Here is a 17,090-nt window from a genome sequence, read left to right on the forward strand (position 1 = left end):
ATAAAGGTGGTCGACTGGCTGGTATTCCTCCTTCTTGGATCCGATCACCCACGAGGGTGGGCTCTGTTATTTAGTCAATAAAAACCTATAGTTACTTTCTTAACTCATCGCTTTTCATTGGACGAATTGATAGGTATATCAATTTTATTGACTAAATTTTAAAATGTCGTCACTTGAGCAGCCAAACAACCAGTCAACGGAGCAGCCAAACGACCAGCCAGACGCCCAGCTACAACAGCCACAGCAGCCGGCTTGGCTGCGAGCCCTCAAACCACCGTACCTGGATCTAAACCCACAAGCAACAAACGCAGCCCTCGACTTCAAACACTGGCTGTGCTGCTTCGAATCCTACCTGGAAGAATCCGGCGTCCCTCAGAGATCCAAACTAAGAGTTCTGACCGCCCAAGCGAGCCCTAAAGTATACGCACTCATCCAGGACATTACTACTTACGAGGCCGCTATCAACCTACTGAAACAGCAGTACCGGAGCCCGGTAAATTCCATGTATGCCAGACACCTCCTAAGATCCCGCCCGCAACAGCCAGGAGAGTCTGTAGCTGAATTTTTACGGGCGCTACGAACACTCGGCAGGGACTGTGACTTTAAAGCAGTATCGGCTGCAGAAAACACTGAAGATAACATCCGCGATGCCTTCGTGAAAGGCCTTCGGTCCGACTACTCACGGCAGAGACTGCTGGAATCAAAGGACCTCGACCTGAACTCAGCTGCAGCCTTGGCCTACTCCCTAGAAGTGACCCAGCGGGACCTCGAGGTGTATTCCAGGTACAGTTCGCGACTCTGGGACTCGGGCCCGACCCCGACCGCAATACCCCTCGTAGCGCCGCCCCCGGGACCTACCTCAGCGTCGGCGTCCCGGACCCGATTGGGACCGCCACCCCCGGTACCAGCTGCGACATCGGAGCCCCGCGACCGGGCCGCCGGCTGCTTCTTCTGTGGGCAGGCGAAACACCCGAGGTCGCGCTGCCCAGCCAAAAACGCGACGTGCTCCAGCTGCCTGAAGAAAGGCCACTTCGCGAAGGCCTGCAGAGGGAGAGCAGCAGAGGCCAGCAGTGCCTCATGCGAACTGTGGGGGCGGCCATCTTTTATCAAGGCCACAGATGAGCAATGGGGGTGGCCATCTTTGATCCAGGCAACCGACGCCAGCAGTGCCTCATGTGGGTTGTGGGGGCAGCCATCTTCTCCGCCATTTTGCCCCACCTCGTGGGCGCCTCCATTTTACCCACCACGCTCGACCGCCACCTTACCTCCAGACCTGACGACCGCTTCACCTACAGACTACAGCGACCCGCTCAGCCACACACTAGCCTCCGTCACGCTAGACCAAGCTTGCCCGCATCAGCTGTCCAAGTCAATGATGGACATCAAAGTAGACGGCCACGCCACGACCTGCCTGTTCGACAGCGGAAGCACGGAGAGCTTCATACATCCAGACACGGTGAGCCACTACTCCCTCACTGTCCAGCCAACGCGCAACCGGATCTCGATGGCATCTAGGTCCCACGCCACAGACATCAGCGGCTACTGTGTTGTGACCCTGTCGGTTAAGGGCACGGAGTATAAAAACTTTAAACTCCTCGTCCTGCCCCAGCTATGCGCTGCCGTCCTACTAGGGCTGGATTTTCAATCCCACCTCCAAAGCGTCACTCTAGCATACGGTGGACCCCTCCCCCCGCTCACAGTCGACAACCAGCAGCCTTTAAATCGCCCACCGCGTAACACCTGCGGCCTATCCACCCTCAAGGTCCCGCCACCTTCCCTGTTCGCTAACCTCACCCCCGACTGCAAACCCGTCGCTACCAAGAGCAGGCGGTACAGCGCCGGGGACAGAGCTTTCATTAGCTCTGAGGTGCAGCGTCTCCTGAAGGAGGGCATCATCGAGGGGAGCAGCAGCCCCTGGCGTGCCCAGGTTGTAGTCGTTAAGACCGGCAATAAAAACCGCCTGGTCATCGACTACAGCCAAACCATAAACCGGTACACCCAGCTGGACGCATACCCCCTTCCCCGCATATCTGATATGGTCAATCAGATTGCTCAATACCGGGTATTCTCTACCATCGACCTTAAGTCGGCCTACCACCAACTCCCTATCCGCCCTGAGGACCGCCAGTATGCCGCCTTCGAGGCGAATGGCCGCCTCTACCACTTCCTTAGGGTCCCCTTCGGCGTCACCAACGGGGTTTCGGTCTTCCAAAGGGAGATGGACCGGATGGTTGACCAGAACGGGCTGCAAGCCACGTTCCCCTATCTAGATAACGTCACCATCTGCGGCCGCGACCGGCAAGACCATGACGCTAATCTGGAAAGATTCCTCCGTACGGCCCAATGGCTGAACCTCACCTACAATAAGGAGAAATGTGTGTTTAACACCTCGCGCCTTGCCATCCTCGGCTGCGTAGTAGAGAACGGAATCATCGGCCCCGATCCCGAAAGAATGCGTCCCCTCATGGAGCTACCCCTTCCCCACTGTCCAAAGGCGCTGAAGAGAACCCTGGGGCTCTTCGCCTACTATGCCCAATGGGTGCCGAATTATGCAGACAAAGCCAGACCCCTCATGAAGTCCACCTCCTTCCCCCTTACGGAAGAAGCGCGCGCGGCCTTCTCCCTCATCAGGGGAGACATTGCTAAGGCCACTATGCACGCAGTGGATGAGTCCATCCCCTTCCAAGTGGAGAGCGATGCATCCGACTTCGCCCTAGCCGCTACCCTCAACCAGGAGGGGAGACCGGTGGCCTTCTTCTCAAGGACCCTACAGGGCCCCGAGATCCGACACTCTTCGGTCGAGAAGGAGGCCCAGGCAATTGTGGAGGCGGTACGCCGCTGGAGGCATTACCTCGCAGGCAAGCGATTTACCCTCCTCACCGACCAGTGTTCGGTCGCTTTTATGTTTAATAACAAGCTGAGGGGTAAAATCAAGAACGACAAGATCTTGAGGTGGAGAATCGAGCTATCCACCTACGATTATGATATCTTGTACCGGCCTGGTAAGCTGAACGAACCCCCTGATGCTCTATCGCGAATTACATGCGCCAACGCGCAAATTGATAGACTTCAGACCCTCCACAACGACCTCTGCCACCCCGGGGTCACCAGGCTTTACCACTTCATTAAGGCCCGCAACCTGACCTACTCCATCGAGGAGGTCAGGACCATGACCAGGAACTGCCAGACCTGTGCCGAGTGCAAACCGCACTTCTTTAGGCCGGACAGAGCAAGCCTGATCAAGGCCACCCGCCCCTTCGAGCGCTTGAGCATCGATTTTAAGGGGCCCCTCCCGTCCTCTGACCGTAATGTGTACTTCCTCAACATTGTTGATGAGTACTCCCGTTTACCCTTTGCCTTCCCCTGCCCAGACATGACCAGCACCACGGTCGTTAAATGCCTGAACGACCTCTTTGCCTTGTTCGGGTTCCCAAACTATATACATAGTGACCGGGGCGCCTCCTTCATGAGCGAGGAACTCCGTCAGTTCCTACTAGTGAGAGGCATCGCCATTAGCAGGACCACCAGCTACAACCCCCGAGGGAACGGCCAGGTGGAAAGAGAGAACGCGACGGTATGGAAGGCCGTCCTCTTAGCCTTAAAGTCTAAGGGCCTCCCAACCTCTCGCTGGCAGGAGGTCCTCCCAGCGGCGCTGCATTCCACCCGGTCACTACTTTGCACTGCCATTAACGCCACCCCCCATGAACGAATGTTTGTTTTCCCCAGGAAGTCGACTACGGGAACCACGCTACCAACCTGGCTGACCTCTCCGGGGCCTGTCTTGCTGCGAAAGCACGTGAGGGCCCATAAAACGGACCCCCTGGTCGAGAGGGTGAACCTCCTGCACGCCAACCCCCAGTACGCCTATGTGGCATACCCAGACGGGCGGGAGGACACAGTCTCCTTACGAGACCTCGCACCCTCGGGCACTCCGGAGACACCACCGCTACCCCCCCCCACCACCCCACCAATTCCAGCCCAGGTAGACGGTACGCCGGAACCCCAAGAGCCTTCGCCTACCTCGCAGACGCCAGCATTAACACCGGAGAACGCAACACCGCCGCTGCGACGATCAGACAGGCTTACGAGGCCTCCGGACAGACTGACATACCAGAACTGGTAGTACACTTCACCCCGCCGGACTCAAATCTAAACAAGGGGTGAATGTGGTAAACCACTTTTACCGTTTACTATCGTTACACTATAGTTATCACTGTTAGATCGTTTCCCTATAGTTATCACTGTTCACATTGTTGTATCACTGTACAAGGTCGCCTCTTGTCACGCTGCTATACCTGGGCTGACCACTGCCGACTCCGCCCATGGCTCCACCTATCTGCCCGGGTATAAAGGTGGTCGACTGGCTGGTATTCCTCCTTCTTGGATCCGATCACCCACGAGGGTGGGCTCTGTTATTTAGTCAATAAAAACCTATAGTTACTTTCTTAACTCGTCGCTTTTCATTGGACGAATTGATAGGTATATCAGAAGATACTAGGGTCAGGGTCAGGAAAAACTAGGGTCAGGATCAGGAAAAACTAGGGTCAGGGTCGGGACACACTAGGGTCGGGCCAAACTAGGGTCAGGGTCAGGGTCGGGACACACTAGCGTCAGGGAAGGGGTACACTATGGTCAGGGTCAGGCTAGGGTCAGGGACGTGGCACATTGGGTCAGGACATGCTCGGGTCAGGGTCGGGACACGCTCGGGTCAGGGTCGGGACACGCTCTGGCTCAGGGTCGGGACACGCTCGGGTCAGGGTCGGGACACGCTCGGGCTCAGGGTCGGGACTCCCCGGGCTCAGGGTCGGGACACGCCGGGCTCAGGGTCGGGACACGCTCGGGCTCCGGGTCGGGATATGCCGGGCTCCGGGTCGGGACACGCCGGGCTCAGGGTCGGGACACGCCGGGCTCAGGGTCGGGACACGCCGGGCTCAGGGTCGGGACAGTGTCAGGGTCTGGACACACTAGGGTCATGGTAAGGACACAGTAGGGTCAGGGACGGGACACACTAGGGTCAGGGTCGGGACACACTAGGGTCAGGGTCTGGACATGCTGGGGTCAGGGTCAGTACATGCTGGGGTCAGGGTCGGGATACACTAGGGTCAGAGTCGTGGTCAGGGCACTCTAGGGTCAGGGTGTAGCACACTGGGGTCAGGTTCGGGACAGACTAGGGTCAGGGTCGGTGTTGGGACACACTACGGTCAGGATCAGGGTCGGGAAACATTACGGTCAGGGCCAGGGTCCGGACACACTAGGGTTAGTGTCGGCACACACTAGGGTCAGGGTCGTTGTCAAGACACACTGAGGTCAGCGTGTGGCACACTACGGTCAAGTTCGGGGTTGGGACACACTAGGTTCAGGGTCGGGACACACTACGGTCAGGATCAGGGTCGGGAAACATTATGGTCAGGGTCAGAGTCCGGACACACTAGGGTCAGGGTCATGGTCAGGACACACTAGGGTCAGGGTCATGGTCAGGACACACTAGGGTTAGGTTCTGGGTTGGGACACACTAGGGTCAGGGTCGGGACACACTAGGGTCAGGATTTGGGTCGGGACACACTACGGTCAGGATCAGGGTCGGGAAACATTACGGTCAGGGTCAGGGTCCGGACATACTAGGGTCAGGGTCGGGACACACTAGGGTCAGGGTCATGGACGAGACCTGCTAGCTTCAGGGTCGGGACACACTAGAGCTAGGGTCGGGAGATTCTAGGGTCAGGGTCAAGGTTGGGGCACACTAGTGTCAGAGTCGGGACACACTCGGGTCGGGCCACACTTGTGTCAGGGTCAGGGCGCACTAGGGTCAGGATCAGGGTTGGTACACACTAGGGTCAGTATCAGGGTCGGGACACACTCGGGTCGGGGTCAGGACACACTCGGGTCGGGACACACTCGGGTCATGGATGGGACGTACTAGGGTCGGGACACATTGGGGTCTGGGTCGGGACACACTCGGGTCATGGATGGGACGTACTAGGGTCGGGACACATTGGGGTCAGGGTCGGGACACACTAGGGTCAGTGTCAGGGTCGGGACACACCAGGGTCATCATAGGGACACACGGGGGTCAGCGACGGGACACGCCAGGGTCAGGGACAGGACACGCTGGGGTCAGGGTCAGGAGACAATGGGGTCAGGGTCGGGACACACTAGGGTCAGGTACAGGACACACTAGGGTCAGGGTTGGGAAACACTAGGGTCAGGGTCCGGACAAATTAGGGTCAAGGTCGGGACACACCAGGATCAGGGTCCGGACACACTAGGGTCAGGGTCAGGGTCCGGAGACACTAGGGTCAGCATCGGGACAGACCAGTGTCCGTGTCGGGACATACTAGGTCAGTGACAGGACCCACTACGGTCAGGGACGGGACACAATAGGACCAGGGTCAGGACACGCTAGGGTCAGTGTCAGGGTCGGGACACACTAGCGTCATGGTAGGGACACATTACGGTCAGGGACGGGACACACTACCATCAGGGTCAGGACACACTGGGGTCAGGGTCGGGAGACAATGGGGTCAGGGTCGGGAGACAATGGGGTTAGGGTTGGAACACACTTGGGTCAGGGTCGGGACACACTCGGGTCAGGGTCGTGGTCAGGACACACTAGGGTCAGAGTCAGGGTGTGGCGCACTAGGGTCAGGTTCAGGACATGCTAGGGTCAGGGTCGGGACACACTGGGTCAGGGTCGGGACACACTAGGGTCAGTGTCAGGGTCGGTACACACTGGGGTCGGGACGCAGTAGGGTCAGGACACACTAGGGTCAGGGTCGTGGTACACTATGGTCAGGGTCAGGCTCGGGTCAGGGACGCAGCACATTGGGTCGGGACACACTCGGGTCAGGGACGGGACACACAGGGTCGGGGTCGAGACACACTCGGGTCAGGTTCGGGACACATTGGGGTCAGGGTCAGGACACACAAGGGTGAGTGTCAGGGTCGGGACTTACTAGGGTCATGGCAGGGACGGGACACACGTGGGTCAGGGTCAGGACACACTAGGGTCAGGGTCAGGACATGCTGAGGTCAGGGTCGGGAGACAATGGGGTCAGGGTCAGAACACACAAGGGTCGGGCTCGGGACACACTAGGGTCAAGGTCAGGACACACTGTCAGGGTCCGGGTCAGGGACAGGACTCACTAGGGTCAGGGATGTGATGCACTAGGTTCAGGGTCGGGAACAATTGGGGTCAGGGTCAGGACACGCGTGGCTCAGGGTCGGGAGACACTGGAGTCCAGGTCAGGACACACTGCGTTCAGGGACAGGACAGGACAGACTAGTGTCAGGGTCGTGGTCGGGACACACTAGGTTCAGGATCGGGACACACTAGGGTCAGGACACACTAGGGTCAGCGACAGGGTCGGGACACACTAGGGTCAGGGTCGGGACACACTAGGGTCAGGGTCGGGACACACTCGGGTCAGGGTCGGGACACACTCGGGTCAGGGTCGGGACACACTTGGGACAGGGTCTGGACACACTTGGGACATGGTCAGGACACACTAGGGTCAGGGTCGGGACACTCTCGGGAAAGGTTCAGGACACACTAGGGTCAGGATCAGGGTCACACTAGGGACAGGGTCGGGACACACTCGGGTCAGGGTCAGGAAAAACTAGGGTCAGGGTCGGGACACACTAGGGTCGGGCCAAACTAGGGTCAGGGTCGGGACACACTAGGGTCAGGGACGGGGTACACTATGGTCAGGGTCAGGCACGCGGCACATTGGGTCGGGACACACTCGGGTCAGGCTCGGTACACACTCGGGTCAGGGTCGGGACACACTCGGGTCAGGGTCGGGACACACTCGGGTCGGGGTCGGGACATACTCGGGTCGGGACTGTAAGGGGGGTTATCTTACACCCAGGTAGTCCTGGGTACCTCAGGCTGATGTACAGTCCCTGAGGAGTTTGGGGCTTTTGACTGTTTATAGCAAATCACAGTCCTCAGAGAATTTCTCTGAGTAAGTGTTTCTTGGTTGTTTATACCAGATACAACCCCAGGCAGAGTTTCGGCCTGTCCCACTTAATCTAACTGCTCATTCCCAATTGCAGCTCATCCCCCAAATTACTGGCGTGAGGTTTTGAATCCCACTTCCCCCACTACTGTTCTACAACGCGAATTACAGCTTGGACATTTGTGACAGATTCAAATTGCAGTAACCAGAAGCAGACACCGGATAAAAGATACAACTCACTTTATTTGGACACGTGAAACACAAGCAAGGCAATAATCTCAGTACCGAACTCCACACAGCACTTCCCACTGAAAGTTCCTTGATGTCTTTAAACCTGAACAAGTTCTTAAAACAGCACCTTAAACATAGAACTTTAAACTTAACCAATCGTTCTGGGAAGGGAAAACATAGGGTGAAACCGAACTAAAATGACCTTAAACCCTATTCCTATTACCACAAGCCTCCCATCCTCCTATCACTAAGTGGGGTGATCCTCATTGAGGAAAGCTCATACTCACAGTCCCCTTTCGTACGGTTTTGAAAACGCTTTCGGTCCGGAACAGCGTGCTTTTCTCCCCCCTCGCTCTCCGGTCTCTGGTTCCGATGCCTCCGTGGTCTTCTTCTTCCTTCCTTCTGGTCGGGCGTTCCTTCGACTCTGCCTCCACACACACATGCTGTCTGTGAGATTCTCACCCCAGTTATACTGTATCTGGGCTTGAGAGTCCTTTGTCTTTAGATACCAATAATGGTCCGGTGATGGCTGTCCCTTTGTGTCCGGTCCGGTGCTCAAAGTGTGAGTAGGTGCGAAGTGTAGACTAGATTGTCCGTTAATCCTTTTCCTTTGTCTTGTTTGGCTTTGGAAGCTCCTGGCTCTGACCAGTCTGTTCCCTCTTTGTGAGGTTTGTTTTGGGTTGAGCTCTTGCCCTGTAGAGGTGTTGCATCTGGTGTTTTGGGTTGGGGTGACCAGGGCCTTTAGATGCTAATGGCCCCCAGTTCACCCTTCCTTCTGGAATGTTCTGTCGGTTGAGAATGATGTGTTGCCATTTTAAAGAAAATGTTTTTCATGGGATCCAAAAATTCCTCCTTTTCCGGGGACCCCTTCCAACTCTGGGTAGAGGTTCTCGTATGGCCTCTCCCCAACTGGGAGACCCCCACCTTCCCCTCAGCTTAAACTAGAAATTACCACGCACACACAATTCAAAATCACACAGTTTAAACAGGTTTCTGGGGAAATGCCCCCTTCTTAGCTCGGGCAATCCGCAGCTTTCTGGGACCCTGCTGTGTCCTTGGGATCCTTGTGACCCTTACAGGGCCCCGTTTGACATTCTCCAATATAGAGTGTCACCAAGCGAGGGAGCAAGGATCCTGGTTTCCTTACAAAGTAAACGGACATTTTGTTAACACTCTAATTACAAATGTACATATCTAGGGTACACACACAATATCCAAATAACATTTCCTAATACACCAAATCACTCCACACATTATTTCCATTATACACTGCTCCATATACGACTTTTCTCTGCTTTGCCTCACAGTCCTATTTGGCCCCTAATCCCTCCATCGCGTGTACATAGCGGGCCTGACGGTTTGCTCTTCTCATCTTACAGGTGATGAATATTAAATAAAACATTACTACTAGCTGACCGATCACCAGGGCATGAGATGCGATGCGTTCCCAGGGGGCGGTCTCTACGTCGAGCCCTATGTCCCACCGTGGTCTAGCCGCAATTTCCTCGATCTCTGCCCCCAACTCTATCGTTTTTTGTAGTAAGGTATAAAAATGTTTCTGTGATAATGCAACTGCTTTCAATAATGTGGTTAAGTGTTCAGGCAGGAAGGGAATAGGGTATCCAAAATGTGCAGCATAATCCTGCAAGTTAGAGGTGTTGTGTTTTATAGTGAGGTGAACCGTGGAGGGGTCCGGGATCGGAGTAATTTGTTCCTGGGCCACTTGAACCTCAGCCTGTGGCTTGAAGCAGAAACTGCTGTCACTGACCGGACATAACACGTTCTGTCCGTACCGGTAGTGCTTCACGCTGGTGGTAACACAATAGGTCCCACCCCCTACATATGCCACCTGGGGTGGTACTTGGTCCACGGCCATCACCTCCATGGTGCAATTTATAGGTGCGGAGTTGGCAGCCTTGAACCCACACTGAGGTCTAGCAAAACTGTTCAAGTGCTGGGGACACAAGACTATATGTGACCCCTTGCTTCGGCACCAGAAAGGTCTGTCCCTGTTATGGAGTGCTCCCACCTTATGACATGGGGGGGACCGCGTGGAACCGGACATGTACCCCTCCGTGGATAACTCCAATGTTCTCTACCCTGTACAAGGGCGCAGGCACGGCTGCCTCCCCCAGTACAGGTATCCTCACTATTATCCCCATGATGGTGTGGTTCGACTTCCCGCAATCTACAGGAACAGGGTACGTCTCTGAGGCCAAACGGAGCTGACATGGGCTCAATGAGTGGTTGAACGGGTGGAGTGCCTCCAGGTGCTTATTGCTGATCCAGGAGGGGACGAGGCCTTGTTTCAGGTCCTCTAAATTGCTCCGCCCCTCTCCCAGCAGCCAGGCCCCATATAGGACACAAACCTCATTTTGGGCAGCCTGTCCTGACGCATTCCTATCTTCCCTGATCAACTCATTGATCACCCTGGCATGCTTTTCCAATTCGGCAATGACCTCCTTTAAATGGATGGTCATTGCCTGGTCCTCATGTAACTCCTCCCCTACTACCCTATTCTCATCCCCCAGTATCTTCCTGAGCTGGTTCTTTAACCCCCGGATTTGCATGGCCAATTGGGCATTATCCATGCTATTGATCATGGAGGTCCCTGTGTTAAAAGCGGTGAACCCATCGTTTATCAAACCCCTTTTTTGCCTGCCTATGTACACTGTATCTGCTTCCTGTGCTGCTTCCGCTTCGTATGCTGTTTCGCCCCCGGTGTGTCCCAGGTCCAATTCGTAGAACTGCCTGAACATCTCCCGGAGGAGGGTCTGGTACAACCGTTCGGTCTCTTTCGGGCACCACTTTGGTAAGTGGACTTCTGTTAGATTTAGGATCACCGAAGCCACCGCGTAGTGTATCCCCTGGTAGAGTAGTTTGTCGGTGGGGACTAGAACTAGACCATTCCCTGGGCCCTGGGTGGTGGGTGGACATCTGTCAACTGCTATTGGAGCTGTCGGTGCGGTAGGTATGGGTTGTCTTGGTCGTGCTGTCAGGTGAGTGGCGTTCATGCTGATAGGGATTTTTTGAGGTGACACAGGCGGCTCCAGAGATGTTCCACCTGACGCCGCTCCCCTCGTCCAACCAGTGTCTCAAAAAGGCTATAGACAGGCCCTCCGGGCAGACCCTACTCAAGCCCCACATGCACACATACATGCCTTCCTCAGACTTCCACCACTTGTCCCAACACACACTCACTCCCCCTCCCTTTCCCGTTACAGTCCGGTAGGTGCTGTTATCCAGTCGCTCCCAGTCAGCTTCCGGGTTCCCCATATCCTCGCTCAGCTTCCTGAGCCACCACCACCTTCCCAGCGGGATCTTCCCCTCACAATGTAAACAAACTCTCTTCCCCTCTGTCACTTCAACCCGGGAGGCATTCATGGTTCTCCTAGGGCAGTGGACGGATGCTTCCCCATACGTGACCCCGGGCTGGCTAGAATACTTGGTCGAATTGGACCCCAACCACCCTGGCCACCTTCCCTCATGGAAGTACTCCTCGGTCCCCTCTACCCTTGGTGTCCTGCCTCCGGTCGTGACTGTGGGAGGCTTTCCTCCCGAGCACCCGTATACATAAGCCAATTCGCGGTCTCCTCTGCGTCCCTCGCTCACTCGTATCAGGACCAGTGCGATTAGTGTGGTTATCCCGAATAGCGCTATTTCCATCATTCTGTAACACAAAACAGAGGGCCTTGCCTTAGGTTCACCCAGGCTTGGCTCGTATAACATAATATCCTCAAAAATACTCTTTCACATCATAATAGACCCCCCCCCTTTTTTTTTATCCCAGGACCGAACTTTTAAAGTTTTATCTTAGTCTGCACTGCTGCCACCCGTCTCCGGGTGGCCAGGGCTGGTCCTGAGGAAGCGTTTCTTCAGCTTCTTCCTTGGCCGGTAACGCGGCCTGAAGTCTGGAGTCCACTTAACCACTTGTTTTGGCACTCAGACGGGTCTCCCGGGCGGGTCTGTCCCCGGTCCCTGGGTGCCCCCGGAATCCCAAACCATCCTCCCGGAGCCCTCACTCCCTCCTCCGCGCGCTCTCCACTCGAGCACTGGCGGCGGGGTTGCTGTGGCTGCCTTCCCTACACTAGTCTCAGGTCCCCCGTTAGATGCTTGGCTTCGGTCCCAGAGGTCTGCCCTGTCCTCTGTGTACTCCCCTTCTATCTCTTCATTTTGCCTATTGGACTGTGGAGAAACTGACCTATCGGTATCCTCCTCCCTGGGCGGAGTTTCAAAATGCACCCTTCTAACCCCTCCTCCTGTAGGCTGTCCGACTGGGGTGGGCTCCCCTTCCCTGGGGGACTTCTCCCCCCCAGTGGCTCCTGATAGGGGACTCCCCATAGGCCATAGGTTGGCCAGTGTCCACGGCTCCCTTGGGCTCATTCGCCGTGGACTCGGAATGGGTGGGGCATCTGGGGTCTCGTCTGAGTCCCAATGCATAGGTGTGAGCTGCCCAGTCATACAGCCCACCGCCCCCTTTGCTGGGGCTGGCGCGGTGGCTGTACCTGCTGCAGGCACCGGTGTCTTGGCTGTGGTCGGGAGGCTGTTGTCTCCCGGACCGGCCCCTACTCCTGCCTTTCCTTTCTTTGTGCGAGGCTCCCCCGGGTTGAATAGTTTACATTGGTTAATGTGAAACCACTTGGTTCTGCGAGGTAGTTTCACTGCATACACCATGGGGCTGGCTTTGTCCACAATGGCATAAGGTCCCTGGTATAATGCTTCGAACACCCCCACCCGGGCGAAGTTCCTCACCATGACTTGGTCTCCCACCTCCCACTCGTGGTGCTTCCTAGGCTCCAGTAACAGCTTGTTACTCCTATGCTGTCTGCCCATGTTACTAGCTGCCTGCCAGTGAATCTGCTTGAGGCACTCATGCAGATTCTTGGTAAACTTGTCCCGGTTTACCTCCCTGGCCTGTCCTTCGGTGAGTACTGGGGCTAGTACATGGGTGGGGGTCCTCATGGTCCACCCGGTCATTAGCTCATGTGGGGAATAGCCGGTGCTCTTTGACTGGCTGGCCCGGACACCCATAAGGACCAACGGTAAGACCTCCGCCCACTTCTTGGGAGAGTCTGCCGTTTCCTTACGCAGCCTTTCTTTGATGGTACGATTTGAACGCTCCACAATGCCTGAAGACTGTGGGTTGTGTGAGACGTGCCACTTCCCTTTTATGCCCAGCACCTTGAGGGTTGCTTGCATGACCTGTCCTGTGAAGTGGCTTCCCTGGTCTGATTCCACATACTGGGGAAGTCCCCATCTGGAGAACACTTCTCTTACTAAAATTCTAGCGGTTCCTAGTGCTGTGGCTGTTCGGCAGGGGAAGGCTTCAACCCATTTTGAAAACACATCCACAAGCACTAAACAGAACTTGTAACCTCCCTGGGCGGTGGGTAGGGGCCCGATGTAGTCGACCTGGATCGACTGCCATGGTCCCTCTACCCTCCTAATGTGTCCCATTGACACCTTTCTTTTCTGGGGATCTGGATTGTTTGCTGCACACACCAGGCAGCTTGCGCAGAACTCTCGGACGTCTTCCCTGAGTCCTACCCACCACCCCACCTGTTCCACCCGTTGCCAGGTGGTCTCAGGTCCGGGGTGCCCCGCTCCTGGACCCTCATGGGCCAGTTGGAGGAACTCCCTCTGGTGCTGCTTCGGTACGACCCACTGATCCCCTCTGAACAGCATCCTTTCTTTGATCTGGAATGCTGCCCCTCCGTAAGGTCCTTCGACCTTTTCCCCCTTTTTTAGCTTCTCCAGGACGGCCTTGAGGACGGGATCCTGCGCCTGGACCACCTGTAGGTCTGGGGCCAATGCTACCCCTGTGCTCCCTTGTGCCCCTGTCCCGCCCTGGAGAGCGGCTACTGGACCCCCCTCGTAAGGATTCCAGAAGGTGCCCTCTCGAGCCCCTTCTTTGGCCAGTGCGTCGGCCATACCGTTCCCTTCCGCTCGAGGCTCCGTTTTGGAGTGAGCCTTTACCTTATGGATATAAATATCCCCTTCGGTCCCTACTGCGGCCATTATCCTCTGTAGCAACAGCTTTGTTGCCAGGGGTTTCCCATCCGCTGAGGTGTACCCCCGGCGTGCCCAGATGGCCAGATACTCAGTGCACGAGTTGCAGGTGAACATACTGTCGCTGCAAATCGTGTACCTCGGGGTGGGTCACTACATACACCACCGCCGACAGTTCAGCATGCTGGGCGCTCATGGTGCTCGGGAGCTTTATGGTCAGGGCAATGCCCGCCCCAGGATCATAAATCCCGCACCCTGTGAGCCTCTCCCCTGCTGACATTGTACTGGATCCATCCACATAGATCTCCCGGCCCGTGGGGTGTATCCCTGCCCGGAGACCGATGTCGATGTCCCAGACCCCTTCGACTGAGCACTGATGAGCCTCCCCTGCATAAAGCATATTGGCTGCCAGCTTGGGATCACACAGTCCTTTTACTTTCAGGGGCATTGATGAGAGCAGGAGGGTCCAGCGAGCAATGCGCACACTGCTCACAGTCCCATCCTTGATTCTCCCATCCAGCAGCATCTGAGTCGGGGTGTGATGGGTGAGGAGGGTCACTGTGGATGCACCTGTGAAAATCCGCGACCGTTTCACTGCCCAGTGAGTGGCCGGCAGATGCCTTTCACAATTGGAGTATCCTCTCTCCACGTCGGTGAGGACCCTGGAGGAGTAGACCACAGGTCTCAGCTGGCCGTGCCGTTCCTGAAGCAGCACTGAGCTTAAGCTGTCCCCGCTGGCAGCTACTTCCAGGTAGAACTCCTCTTCCCCATTAATTGCTCCCAGGGCCGGCGCGGTCTGGAGGTCCCTCTTGAGGCGCGCAAATGCTTCCCTGCACCCCTCATCCCACTCCCAGTCCACACCCTTGTGCAGAAGACGGAGTAGAGGGGCTGCAGTGGCAGCATACCCCTCAATAAAGTCCCTGCAGTGCCCGGTCAATCCCAGGAATGATCGGACCCCTGTGACTGTGGTGGGGGCAGACAGCTCCTGCACTGCCTTCCTCCGAGCCCCATCTATCGCTCTTTCTCCTGCGCGTAGGGTCAGACCCAGGAATTTTACTTCCCTTTGCCCTACCTGCGCTTTCTTGGGGTTTACCTTCAACCCTGCTTCCCATAGCGTTTCCAGTAGCTCGGCCAATAGGGGGCCATGCTCTTCCTCTGTCTCAGAGAATAGCAGCAGGTCATCCACGTATTGCACCAGCTGCCCAGGCTGGCTGAAGTTCTTTAAACTGTCAGCCATGCACTGGTGGAATATACTTGGCGAATTGTAGAAATCCTGTGGCAAACAATTCCAAGTATACTGCTGCCCTTTAAAAGTGAAGGCAAAAACTTATACTGATCTTCCCTTCTGAGTGGGACAGACCAGAAACCATTGGAAATATCCAGCACCGTGAAGATGGTTGCGGAGGCTGGAATACTTCCAATGAGGTCAGCTACTGCAGCCACTGTAGGGGCGCAGGCTGGGATATTTTTATTCAAGACTCGATAGTCCACTGTGGCTCTCCATGAATTGTCCGGCTTCTTCACCGGCCAAAGTGGAGAGTTCACATGGGTTGCTATCGTTCTTAAAACCCCTTGCTCAACCAGGGATCCCAGAGCGATGGTTAAATCTGCCTCAGCCTCCCTCGGGAAATTGTACTGTCGCTGCGGGCGCGTCATGGGGTCCCCATCTACCCTGACTTCTACCCCATGCATCCTTCCACAGTCGTGTTTGTGAGTGGCGAAGGCCTTTAAATTTGTCTGCATAACTGCTTGGAACTGTACCGGGGTGCTGTTGATCAGGGCTGCCAGATCATAACCCTCTTTGGGTTTGACTGTGCACAGGACCCCTTTCTCCTGTGTGCCCTGTATGATCGCGAGCTCCTCCGTACCTAAGTCCCCCACTGCCCCCCAAAGGCAGTGGTTCCTCAGGTCGATGAGGATGCCTTGGTGGCTGGTAAAATCAGCCCCCAGTATCCCCTGACCTGTCCCCTTCCACTTGGTTAAAACGCAAGTCCATTGCTCCTGGAGAGGTCCCAAGCGCAGCTGGACTGGAACTGTGAGGAATCCTGTCTGCTCACTGTTGGTGAAGCTTGTGAGGCCGAAAGGGACGCCGCTGGACAGGGGTGAGGTGCTGGGGCTGTCTGCATGGACCAGGGTCACCGAAGCCCCTGTGTCCAGCAGATATGATCCCCTGACACCCTGCACCTCCAGTTCAACGCGCGGTCGCTTCCACTCATCATAGCTCACCGGGCACAGGTAGACAGGTTCCCCGGGGGCTAGTCAGGATTCTGCAGCCTGGGAGATCTTCTCCCCCTGCACTGTAGCTATCTGGCCCCGCTCCTCTAAAACCTTCAGCGCTCCCTTCAGTATGTCCTTCAGGCTGCCCTGCTGCGGGCTGGCTGGATTTCTGAGCTGGGGCTGCTGGTGGCTGAGGAGCCTGCCTCTTTTGGGTTTGAGCTGCAGCCTGTTTGGCTTTCTGTGCGCTTGGTTCAGCAGGGGCAGGGGCCCTTTGATCCCTCCAAGGATTCTCACACTCCTTTCTCCAATGCCCTAGCTCCCCACACCCGAAGCAGGCTTTCTCCCTGCTTGGTCTGGAGCCATCTCTTCCCTCCCAGCCCATCTCTCTCCTAATTGGGTGTGGGCTATCCACGGGACGGAAGGGTCTGTACTGGCTGTTTGAGTTTTTGCCCTCCTGCCTCCATTCCCTTCGCCCCTGGGCGGGTGTGATCTCACAGATCTTACCCTTCCCTGTCTTCCCTTCTGCTTGGGCACTTTTAAAGAAAATGGTAAGCTGCCGGAGGACTGTCTCCTCTGCAAGCTGGGGGTCTCGGGGGTCAAACCAGGCTCGTGCCTGGGTTCGCAGCTCCGAAGTGCTGTTGGCTATCAGGGTGCGAAACCAGCGAACCCGATCAT

This window comes from Somniosus microcephalus, chromosome 8 (genome assembly GCF_052327205.1).
Source record: "Somniosus microcephalus isolate GS21.2 chromosome 8, FLI_Smic_1.0, whole genome shotgun sequence".
NCBI classification, from domain to species: Eukaryota; Metazoa; Chordata; class Chondrichthyes; order Squaliformes; family Somniosidae; genus Somniosus; species Somniosus microcephalus.